The 12,428-nt window shown below is 37.7% G+C and overlaps 1 protein-coding gene across 14 annotated transcripts in view; it reads left to right on the top strand.

Moving 5' to 3' along the window:
• Positions 1-12,428, top strand: part of TMEM135 (transmembrane protein 135) — a 280,594-nt gene that overhangs the window by 51,422 nt on the left and 216,744 nt on the right. The window lies entirely within an intron of this gene.

Raw genomic sequence — 12,428 nt, forward strand, 5'->3', positions numbered from 1 at the left:
GGTATAGTTGATTTACAGTGTTTGTTAGTTTCAGGTGTACAGCAGAGTGATTCAGATATATATTTACGTATTTTTACAGATTCTTTTTCCTTATAATTATTGAGTATAGTTCCCTATTCTCTCATTTTCTCATTTTCTTGCCCAATAGAGTCTGTGTCCTAAGGCGGATATATATATATATAAAATTTCCTAAAAGTTCCATTTAATAGTCAATGGATGATCAATTCTTACTTCTCATTGAGTAATAATTTAGATTTATACTCTAATATTCCTGAGGGTGTGTTATGACCATATCTGTGGTACTCCTTGAGAAGTATGGTTATTTAGGAGTTCCAGTCGTGGCGCAGTGGTTAACGAATCCGACTAGGAACCATGAGGTTGTGGGTTCGGTCCCTGCCTTTGCTCAGTGGGTTAAGGATCCGGCGTTACCGTGAGCTGTGGTGTAGGTCGCAGATGCAGCTTGGATCCCACATTGTTGTGGCTGTGGCGTAGGCTGGTGGCTACAGCTCCGATTAGACCCCTAGCCTGGGAACCTCCATATGCCTCAGGAAGCGGCCCTAGAAAAGGCAAAAAGACAAAAAAAAAAAAAAAAAAAAAAAAAGAAAAGAAGAAGTATGGTTATTTATTACAGAAACAGAGGAGAAGATAATAACTTTCTCTGAGCTTGCAGAATTCAGTTTCATTTGTATCATTTACACTGATGTTTTTCAGACTTAATGTGTGTTAGGAATCCCCTGGGGGAGTGTGTTAAAATGAGGGACCTGATTTAGTAGGTCTGAGTGGATCCTCAGATTATGCGTTTCTAACAAATTCCCAGGGAATATTGATGCTTCTGAATTAAGAGGCACACTTTGAATAGTAAGGATCTAGCGTAAAGGCTGATGATAAACTTGTTATTGGAGCTGTAAATGTCTTCTTTGATTTCTTTTGGCAAAGATCCATGTTTATCTGCTTTTCCGCATGAATTGTGGCCACTCTGTAGCTCTTTTTTTTTTTTTTTTTTTTGAAATAGAATCTCTACAAACATGATTGAGCTCTTCATGTATTCAATGATACAAAGAGATTGTACCTCCCTTTAGAGGATTATGATATAGGTGGGGAGAGAGTTTATGGTATATAATTTCTCCCTCTGAAAATCCATAGCACTTTTATATTGTGCCTCCTTTACTGACTCATTCATTCAACAACTATTTGTTGAGTGCCTGATGTTTTTTATGTCTACAGTGTAGATAATTTATTGGGTATATCTATGATAGGGAAGTTCAGGGAGCAATGAGCTTTGGGGGTTTTTTTGGTCTCATTGGGGCCGCACCTGTGGCATATGGAGGTTCCCAGGCTAGGGGTTGAATCAGAGCTGTAGCTGCCGGTCTACACCACAGCCACAGCAATGCGGGATCCTTAACCCACTGAGCGAGGCTGGGGATCGAACCCATGTCCTCATGGATGCTAGTTGGGTTCATTACTGTAGAGCCATGACCGGAACTCCTAGGAACATGAGTTTTTAAATTCCTGCCGGTGGAGTGGGGGCACAGGGGTCAAGAAGTTTTGTGTTTTACTATTATAACAGTGTTTATAGTTATATTTCCAATTCGACTAAATACTTTTCGAGGACAAATTCTTTTTTTTTTTTTTTTTGTCTTTTGTTGTTGCTATTTCTTGGGCCGCTCCCGCGGCATATGGAGGTTCCCAGGCTAGGGGTCGAATCGGAGCTGCAGCCACCGGCCTACGCCAGAGCCACAGCAACGCGGGATCCGAGCCGCGTCTGCAACCTACACCACAGCTCACGGCAACGCCGGATCGTTAACCCACTGAGCAAGGGCAGGGACCGAACCCACAACCTCATGGTTCCTAGTCGGATTCGTTAACCACTGCGCCACGACGGGAACTCCGAGGACAAATTCTTGATCCTGTTTGGTTTTGTATCTGTATTTGTGAATTTAAACTAGTGGGAACTGACCAGTATATTATTTTAAGTGAAATAGAATAGAAAAACTGGAGTCCGTCGCAGGTGATGCAGATAAGCGCTCTTTCATGACAGTTTTTTTCCGGTTTCATTTGCATGGGTGGTTTGGTCTCTTAGAGCATATAGCCACACTTTGCTCTTTGTCAGTGTTGGACAGTTGTTGATTAAATGTGTAACCCCAAGGGCCAAGATACATGTTGGTATGGGAAGAAGTGTGCTTTTAAAAGGGTTCAGGGACTTCTGAGTTTGAATCCCAGCTCCATCGGTTACTAGCTGTTTAACTTTGTGCAAGTTACTTTGTCTTTCTCTGTGAGAGTTAAGAGAAATAATGCATCATAGTTTCTAACACATAACAGGTCTTGAATAATTAGGCATTTGTTTTCTTCCCCATTCCCTCAGTGGCACTTGAGTTAGGTGTGACGTTCATTGAGGGTGAGGAGGAGGGCTCCTTGGAAGAATAACATTTGATTTGAGCCTTGAAGATAAGGATGAGGAAAATTACCTCACCTCTTTGAGCCTAAGTCTCCTTGCTTTGCAACAGATAATTATACCCATCTTCTAGGGCTCTTGTGAGGGTTTAAATGGGATAATAGTGTGTAGGAATAGGGGCTATCCCATAGTTGGGCCCTGATAAAGTGTTGCTATTAATAAAACAGTGCATTCATTGTGATCCACGTCTCTATCTCCAGTTGGACTGCTAGTTTGTATTCAGAACTAGCGTAGTACTTGCGTAAGTGCTTTGGTAAGTGTCCCAATGAGTACAGGTATGAATGATTTAACTCACGAATAATTCAGGAATGAAGAGATAATATTTGGCAGGTCTAAGTTAGTGCCAGAGGGAATGGAAGGGCAGTTTTAGAGGCATTTCACAGGAAAGTGAATAGGACTTAGAATATTTTCTGGAACCAATAAAATAGATCTTTTATATCTGCTTTTCTTTTGTCCTTTTTAAAAAAAGATTTTAATTTTTTTATTACAGTTGATTTACAATGTTCTGTCAATTTATGCTGTACAGCAAAGTGACCCAGACATATATATGTATATATACACATTCTTTTTCTTACATTATCCTCTATCATGTGCCATCACAATCGACTAAATAGAGTTTCCTGTGTTATACCTCAGGATCTCATTGCTTATCCACTCCAGATGCTATAGTTTGCATCTACTGACCCCAAACTCCCAGTCCATCCCCCTCCTACCCCCTTCCCCTTGGCAACCATAAGTCTGTTCTCCAAGTCCATGAGTATCTTTTCTGCAGATATGTTCATTTGTGCCACATATTAGATTCTAGATATAAGTGATATCATATGGTATTTGTCTTTTTTTTTTTTTTTCTCGTCTTTTGTCTTTTTAGGGCTGCATCTGCGGCATATGGAGGTTCCCAGGCTAGGGGTCCAGTCGGAGCTGTTGCTGCTGGTCTACACCAGAGCCACAGCAATGTGGGATCTGAGCTGCATCTGCAACCTATACCACAGCTCAGGGCAACGCCGGATTGTTTTTTGTGTGTGTGTGTCTTTTTGTGCTTTCTTGGGCTGCTCCCTCAGCATATGGAGGTTCCCAGGCTGGGGGTCGAATCAGAGCTATAGCCACTGGCCTACGCCAGAGCCACAGCAACGAGGGATCTGAGCCATGTCTGCAACCTACACCACAGCTCACGGCAATGCTGGATCCATAACCCTCTGAGTGAGGTCAGGGATTGAACCTGCAACCTCATGGTTCCTATTTGGATTCTTTTCCACTGGGCCACAACGGGAACTCCTGGTATTTGTCTTTCTCCTTCTGACTACTTCACTTAGTATGAGAGTCTCTAGTTCCATCCATGTTGCTGCAAATGGCATTTTGTTCTCTTTTATGACTGAATAGTATTCCTTTTTGTGTATACCACATCTTAATTCATTCATCTGTTGTTGGACATTTAGGTTGTTTCCATGTCTTGGCTCTTGTGAAGAGCTTGGCTAGTGCTGCAGTGAACATATGGGTGTGTTTTTCTTTTTCAAGGAAAGTTTTGTCTAGATATATGTCCAGGAGTGAGATTGCTGGTTCATACGGTAGTTCTATGTTTAGTTTTCTGAGGTACCTCCATACTGTTTTCCAGAGTGGTTGTACCAATTTACATTCCCACCACCTGTGCAGGAGGGTACCCTTTTCTCCACACCTATCCAGCATTTGTTATTGATTGAGTGTTGATGGTGGCCATTCTGACTGGTGTGAGGTGGTACCTCATTGTAGTTTTGATTTTCATTTCTCTAATGATCAGTGATGTTGAACATTATTTTCATGTGCCTGTTGGCCATCTGTATATCCTCTCTGGAGAAATGTCTGTTCAGGTCTTCTGCCCGTTTTTCAACTGGGTTGCTGTTTTTTTTTTTTTTTTTGCTGTTGAGTTGTATAAGTCGTTTGTATATTTTAGAGATTGAGTGCTTGTTGGCTGCATTATTTGAAACTGTTTTATCCCATTTTGTAGATTGTCTTTTTTTTCTTTCTTTCTTTTATGATTTCCTTTGCTGTGCAAAAGCTTGTAAGTTTGATTAAGTCCCATTGATTTATTTTTGTTTTCATTTCTGTTGCCTTGGGAGACTGACCTAAGAAAACATTTTTATGGTTGATGTCAGAATGTTTTGCCTATATTCTCTTCTAGGTGTCTTATGTTTAAGTCTTTAAGACATTTTGAGTTTATTTTTGTGTATAGTATAAGGGTGTGTTCTAGTTTCATTGATTTACATGAAGCTGTCCAGTTTTCCCAACACCATTTGATGAAGAGACTATCTTTTTTCCCGTTTTATATTCTTGCCTCTTTTGTCAAAGATTAATTGACCATAGGTATCTGGGTTTACTTCTGGATTCTCCATTCTGTTCCATTGGTCTGTATGTCTGTTTTTGTACCAGTACCACACTGTCTTGATTACTGTGGCTTTGTAATATTGTCTGAAGTCTGGGAGAATTATGCCTCCTGCTTGTCCCCTCCCCCTCTGCCCCCTAGGACTGCTTTGGCAATTCTGGGTCTCTTAGGGTTCTATATAAATTTTTGGATTATTTGTTCTAGTTCTGTGAAAAATGTCATGGGTAGTTTGATAGGATTGCATTAAATTTGTAGATTGCTTTGGGTAGGATGGCCATTTTAACAATATTAATTCTTCCAATCTGGGAGTATGAAGTATCTTTCCATTTCTCTGAATTCTCTTTAATTTCCTTGATTAATGTTTTATAGTTGTCAGCATACAAGTCTTTCACCTCCTTGGTCAGGTTTATTCCTAAGTATTTAATTTTCTTGGATGTGATTTTAAAAGTTATAGTATTTTTATATTCCTTTTCTAATGTTTCGTTGTTAGTATACAGAAATACAACTGATTTCTGGATATTAATCTTGTATCCTGCTACTTTGCTGAATTCATCGATCAATTTTTTGTGGAGTTCTTAGGGTTTTCTATATATAGTATCATGTCATCTGCATAGAATGACATTTTTACCCCTTCTCTTCCAATTTGGATGCCTTTTATTTCTTTTGTTTGTCAGATTGCTGTGGCTAGGACTTCCAATAGTATGTTGAATAAAAGTGGTGAGAGTGGGAAGGCTTTTAGCTTTTCTCCACTGAGTATTATATTGGCTGTGGGTTTGTCGGAAATGGCTTTAATATGTTCCCTCTATACCCACTTTGGTAAGAGTTTTTATCATGAGTGGATGTTGGATTTTGTCAAATTCTTTTTCTGCATCTATTGAGATGATTGTATGGTTTTTGACTTTTCTTTCGCTAATGTGGTAATGAAGTTGATTGATTTGCATATGTTGAACCATCCTTGTGAACTTGGGGTGAATCCCACTTGGTCATGGTATGTAATCTTTTTTATATGTTGCTGGATTTGGTTTGCTAAAATTTTGTTGAGAATTTTTGCATATATCTGCTTTGCATTTGACATATTACCACTTGTGTTGTACTAAACTGATTCCTTTTGTTCCTTTCAGGTTTACTCTTTTGTTCAGCATAGCTGCTCTCATGCTTCCTTTTCATTTCGATATCTACTGCTGTTCCTAGTATTCACCCTCCAACGCTTAAACCATGTTGAAATGTAGAAGGGCTATTCCTCTTCACAGTGAATCTTTATGTTTTCACAATTTATATACAACATCAATCTTTATCATCAATTCACTTCATTTGGCTTTTTTTTTTTTTAAGAATCCTACATATGTTGTAATATATGCTAACAATTTATGCATGTACCAAAAATATATTTCAGGAAGCTATATGTTATTTCTTGAATGTTAGTTGTTGCCACACATTCATAATAAGTTGTACTCATTACTATACACCTTCACATGAAACAGTTGTTAAGCTTTTAAACCCTTGACTACAACTAAAATTAATGAAAGCATAGTGCCCTTGGTACTTTGTGGGAAATTAAGAACACATAGTTGTCTGTTTAGGGGCATGAGTTCTATGCTATTCAAATTCTTAGGTCCTTTTTCTAAGCAGGAAAACTTGTTCATGTATCTCAGGTGGCTATAAAATTTTTCTTATACTTTTCCTGATGTCTTTCTATAGGACCTCCAGATTGGGGTACTGGCTTATATCCTTAGCTGACTTTAGAATAAAACCTTTGTCCTTTTGAGAAGGAAAGATTTAAGAACCTGATTTAAAGTCTTCTTCATTGACCTTTAGTTATCTTCCCCTTTCTTCAGAGTGTGAAAATGTTTACTTACTATTTACTTTCCTTGAATTTGATAATCTTGACAAACTTGTTATATAATAAAGGGTCAGCTCATTACTTCTATACTCTGAATAAACACTTAAAAAGGACCACTTTTCCACACTTTCCACTGTGGTGCAGTGGAAATCTATGAGGATGTGGGTTTGATCCCTGGCCTCACTCAGTGGGTTAAGGATCTGGCATTGCTGTGAGCTGCAGTGTAGGTCACAGATGTGACTGGTATCTTCTCTTTCTGTGGCTGTGGCTGTGGCTGGCAACTGTAGCTCCAGTTCAGCCCCTAGCCTGGGAACTTCCATGTGCTGCTGGCATGGCCCTAAAAAGCAAAAAAAGCAAAAAAACAAAAAACAAAAAAACAAAAAACAAAACAAAACAAAAAAAACAAAAAAAGCAACCAAACAAAAAACCAAACCAAACCAAAAACACACTTAAGCAAGAGTTTAAATTCTTAGGAAATACGAAAACAACTTAAGGGGCAATCTAGTTAGTTGCGAAAGGCTTGAAAAACACTGAACGCATTTCAGTGATATGCATGCAATTGTTTTTTTTTATTTTCAGTGTTCTCACACAGTTTTTTATTTTATGGAAAAAATGGTAGTTCTACAGAACTTTCAAAGATTACAAGATGCTGTTCAGAATTTTGTATTTCAGTGTGACTTTGAAGCAGGATCCTAGATCATGGGGTCAAATTGCCTATGTTAGAATTCTAGCTCACTACTTACTAGCTGGTATCTTCAGATAAATTACCTAACTACTCTAAGCCTCAATGTTTGTGTCTGTACTATTGGAGAAAAGGTAAATTTTAACTCTGGAGGTCCTGGCGAGGATTAAATGGAGTGTAATAAGTGAAATGCTTCTGGTACATAGTATGCATTGAGTTTTCAAAGGTAGTGGTTTAGCAGATTTTTTGGAGAAAGTGAGACCAACAGTCAGAGTTTTCAAGGGCCATTTGTTTCTGTTTTTTACTTGGCGGCTGGGCGGAGAGAGACGGACAGACTAAGGTCATTAGGGAATACAAACTGCTGAGAATATTTGGATTGTTTGACATTTAGAGATCATGGAATTTGTAAATATGATAGACCAATCCCTGTTTGATTTTTGCCTGAATCTTGCTTTAGGGGTGGAGGTGAGGGGCTTATTTTATTTTTTCTATTCACGAAGTAGAGGATTGTTGTTGTTGTTGTTGTTGTTGTTGTTTTAGGCCTGCACCCACGGCATATGTAGGTCCCCAGGCTATGGGTAGAATGGGAGCTACAGCTCCTGGCCTATGCCACAGCCATAGCAACTCCAGATCTGAGCAACATCTGCAACCTACACCACAGCTCATGGCAATGCCAGATCCTTAACCCATTGAGCAAGGCCAGGGATCGAACCCGCAACCTCATGTTTCCTAGTCGGATTTGTTAACCACCATGCCATGATGGGAACTCCAGTACCATACTGTTTTGATTACCATAGCTTTGTAGTATAGTTTGAATTTAGGGAGCATAATCGCTCCAGCCTTGTTCTTTTTCAGGATTGCTTTGGCTATTTGGGTCTTTTGTGTTTCCATATACATTTTAGAATTATTTGTCCTAGTTCTGTGAAAAATGTTACAGATATTTTGTTAGGGATCACATTAAATCTGTAGATTATTTTGGATAGTATGGTCATTTTAGCAATATTAATTCCTCCTATCCTTAAACATGGGGTATTGCTTTCCATTTATATATTGTCTTCAATTTTCTTCATCAGTGTTTTATAGGTTTCAGTGTATAGATCTTTCCCTTCCACGGTTAAGTTTATCCCTAAGTATTTTTTGGATGCAATTTAAATGTGATTTTTAAATTTCTTTTTCTGATAGTTTATTATTAGTGTATAGGAAAGCAATAGGTACTGTATATTAATCTTGTATCATGCAGCTTTATTGGATTCATTTATTAGTTCTAATGTTTTTTGGTAGAGACTTTAGGGTTTTATGTACATAGTATCATGTCATATTTTACTTCTTCCTTTCTATTTTAGATGCCTTTTACTTAGCTTTTTTCTTGTCTGATGGCTGTGGCTAGAACTTCCAATACTATATTAAATAGAAGTGGTGAGAGTGATCCTTTTCCCTGATTTTAGAGGAAAAGCTTTCATTTTTTCACCGTTGAGTATGACGTTAGCTGTGGATTTGTCATAAATGGCCTTTATCATGTTGAGATATGTTCTCTCTGTACCACTTTGATAAGAGTTGTTTTTATCATGAATGAATGTTGAATTTTGCCAAATGTTTTTTCTGCATCTATTGAGATGGTCACATGATTTTTATCCTCCTTTTGTTGATGTTAACATTGATTAATTTGTGGATATTGAACGAATCTTGCATCTCAAGTGTAAATCCCAATTATCATGGAGTGTGATCTTTTTTTATATTGTTGAATTTAGTTTGCTAATATTTTGTTGAGAATTTTTACATCTGTGTTCATCAGTGATATTTGCCTGTAATTTTTTTTTTTTTTTTGGCTGTGCCAGTGTCACATGGAAGTTCTTGGGTTAGGGACAGAACCCAGGCCACAGTAGCAACTTGAGCCTCTGTAGAGACAATGCTGAATCCTTAACCTGCTGTGCCACAAGGAAACTCCACAATACTGAGTTTTTAAGCACTAAGCTACCAGGGAACTCCATGCCTAATATATGTATATATTATACACATACACATACACACACACATATATATATATATGTTTTTTTTTCAGTGGTTTTAGTATCAGAGTAATAAACTCATAGAGATAGTCTTTTAGGAGAGTTAATGGGGCTAACAAAGACTGCTAAATTAAAGTTTGGTACTAATAAGGCTAGGATCATGAGTCAGCCCCTTTGAGGGTCATTTAACTGCTGTGTTCTATTCCATGGCTATAGACTGCAACCCCAATACTCGTGTACCATTTGTATGGCAAATGTGCAGCATTAATCACATGAGGAAACAGAAAAGGGAGAATAAAAGAATAAGATGAAATGTATGTAGGCCTGAGAGATATTTAATAGTAATATTTTTCTAAAGGGAAATTCCTAAATTGGGAGCCTGTCATCACAGTTCTCCTTCAGTCTGTAGCCTTTGTGTTAGTCATGTTGGTCTCCATACTTGCTCTTCATGAGCTGTGCCTAATATTGTCTCTGTCTTTTGACTGACTTGTGCCCAGGGTGCTCATAAACATATCCATCTATGTTTTCTTCTAGATATTTACTGGTTACACTTAAGAAAATTTAAGTCTGTGATCCATCTCAAATTAACTTTTGTGTTTAGTGTGAAGAAGAAGGGGTCAAAGTTAATTTTTGTCTTCTACATAGACAGATATCCAACTCCTTCAGTACTCTTTCTTCCTTCCTTCCTTCTTCCTTCCTTCCTTCCTTCCTTCCTTCCTTCCTTCCTTCCTTCCTTCCTTTCTTTCTTTCTTTCTTTCCTTCCTTCCTTCCTTCCTTCCTTCCTTCCTTCCTTCCTTCCTTCCTTCCTTCCTTCTTTCTCTGTCTGTCTTTCGGGCCACACCTGAGGCATATGGAAGTTCCCAGGCTAGGTTGAATTGGCACTATATCTGCCAGCCTACACCACAGTCACAGCAATGCTAGATCCAAGCTGCACCAAAGCTCACAGCAACATGGGATCCTTAACCCACTGAGAGAGGCCAGGGATCTAACCCACATCCTCAAGGATACTAGTCGGGTGTCCATACTACCACTGAGCTACAATGGGAACTGCAGTACCATTTATTTATTTATTTTTTAAAGATATAATTGTAGAGGTGGGGAAAAAGGAACTCTGTTATTTAGTGTTGACCTTTTACTTTTTAACATGATGATTTGATATACATGTATACCACAGAGATATTACAAATTCAGTTTCAGAGTAATTCAATAAAGTGAACATGGCAACCAAAGAGAATGTTGCAATAAAGAGAGTTAAACAAATATTTTGGTTTCCCAGTGCAAATGAAAGTTATGTTTACACCATACAATAGCAATAGCATAATGCCTGAAAAGAAACCAAACAAACCAATGTACATACCTGAAAAATAATTTTAAATAACTTATTATTTAAATATTTAAAAAATGATAATTTATTGCTAAAAATTGCCAGCCGTCATCAGAGCCTTCAGCAAGTTGTAATTTTTTTGCTGATGGAGAGTCTCTCCTCTCTGTTGGTGACTGCTGACTGATCAGGGTGGTCATTGTTGAAGGTTGGGGTGACTGTGGCAGTTTCTTAAAATAAGACAATGATGAAGTTGGCTGCATCAATTGACTTTTCCTTTCACAAATGATTTCTCTGTAGCGTGCAGTGTTATTTAACACATTTTTACCTACAGAACTTCTTTCATAGTGTGAGTTGATCCTCTCAAATCCTGCCAGTGCTTTATCAACTAAGTGTCTGTCATAGTCGAAATCCTTTGTTGTCGTTTCAGCGGTCTTTACAGCATCTTCACCAGACATAGATTTAAGCTCAAGAAACTCTTTTCTTTTCTCATCCATAAAAAAGCATCCTCTCTTTTTTTAAGAAGTAACTCCTGATGCCTTAATGTTATAGTTAAGTAACTTTAAAGTAACTTTCTTTCTATAAGAAATGTTAAAATAACTTTGTTTCTATAAGAAGTAACTCCTCATGCCTTACTGTTTTATCATGAAACTGCAGCAATTCAGTCATATCTGCAGGTTCTACTTCTTTTTTTTTTTTTGTTTTTTCCCCATTTTTTTTTCTTTTTTATTAAAGCATAGTTGATTTGCAATGTTGTGCAGATTTCTGCTGTACAGCAAAGTGACTCAGTCATACATGTGTATACACTCTTTTTCTAAAAATTGTCTTATTGTTATTAAAGTGGAATTGGGTTATAATGTTTTGTCAAGTTCTGTTGTTCAGCACAGGTTCTACTTCTAAATCTGGTTCTCTTCCTATTACCACCACATCTGCCTATTTCCACCACAAGACTTCTTTCACTGAAGTCTTGAACTCCTCAGTGTCATCTATGAGGTTTGCAATCAACTTCTTTTCAAAGTCCTATTAATGTTTATTTCGACTTCGTCCCATGAATCACACATGTTCTTAATGGCATCTAGAATGGTGAATCCTTTCCAGAAAATTTTCAATTTACTTTGCCCAGATCTATCAGGAATCACCATCTATAGCAGCTATAGTCTTACAAAATGTATTTCTGTGGGTGCAGTTTGTGGCACCCCCGAACACTTACCAGCAGTGACATCGAAGATAACTGATCACAGATCACTGCAACACATATAATAATAATGAAAAGTTTGAAGTACTGCCAGAATCACCAAGAGACGTGAAGTGAGCAAAAGTTGTTGGAAAAATGGTATGAACCTGCTTCATACAGAGTTGCCAGGGTTTTTTCAATTTGTAAAAAGCACAGTGTCTGGGAACTGCCATGAAGCAAAACACAATAAAACAAGGTATGCCTTATATAATTACTATATTCAAGTTAATTAACATGTCTTTTTCTCACACAGTTTTTTTTTTGTGTGTGATGAGAAAATCTTAAATATAACTTCTTAGCATATTTTGAATATTCACTACTATATTAACTATAGTTATTTTGCTGTACACTAGATCTGTTGTGTTTATTCATCCTGTGTAACTGCAGCTTTGTACCTTTTTGTAGCCTTTGATTAACATTTCTTTATTTCCCCTACCTCCTCAGCCGCTGGAAGCATCATTCTACTCTGGTTCTGTGGGTTTTTATTTTTATTTGTTTGTTTATTCTTTTTTTCCTTTTATGGCTGCACCTGCAAAATAT

Source organism: Sus scrofa, chromosome 9, assembly GCF_054392235.1.
Source record: "Sus scrofa isolate SSC_HxYL_T2T_F1_AM1 chromosome 9, Sscrofa_HxYL_maternal_Yorkshire_Landrace_v2.0, whole genome shotgun sequence".
Taxonomy (NCBI): domain Eukaryota; kingdom Metazoa; phylum Chordata; class Mammalia; order Artiodactyla; family Suidae; genus Sus; species Sus scrofa.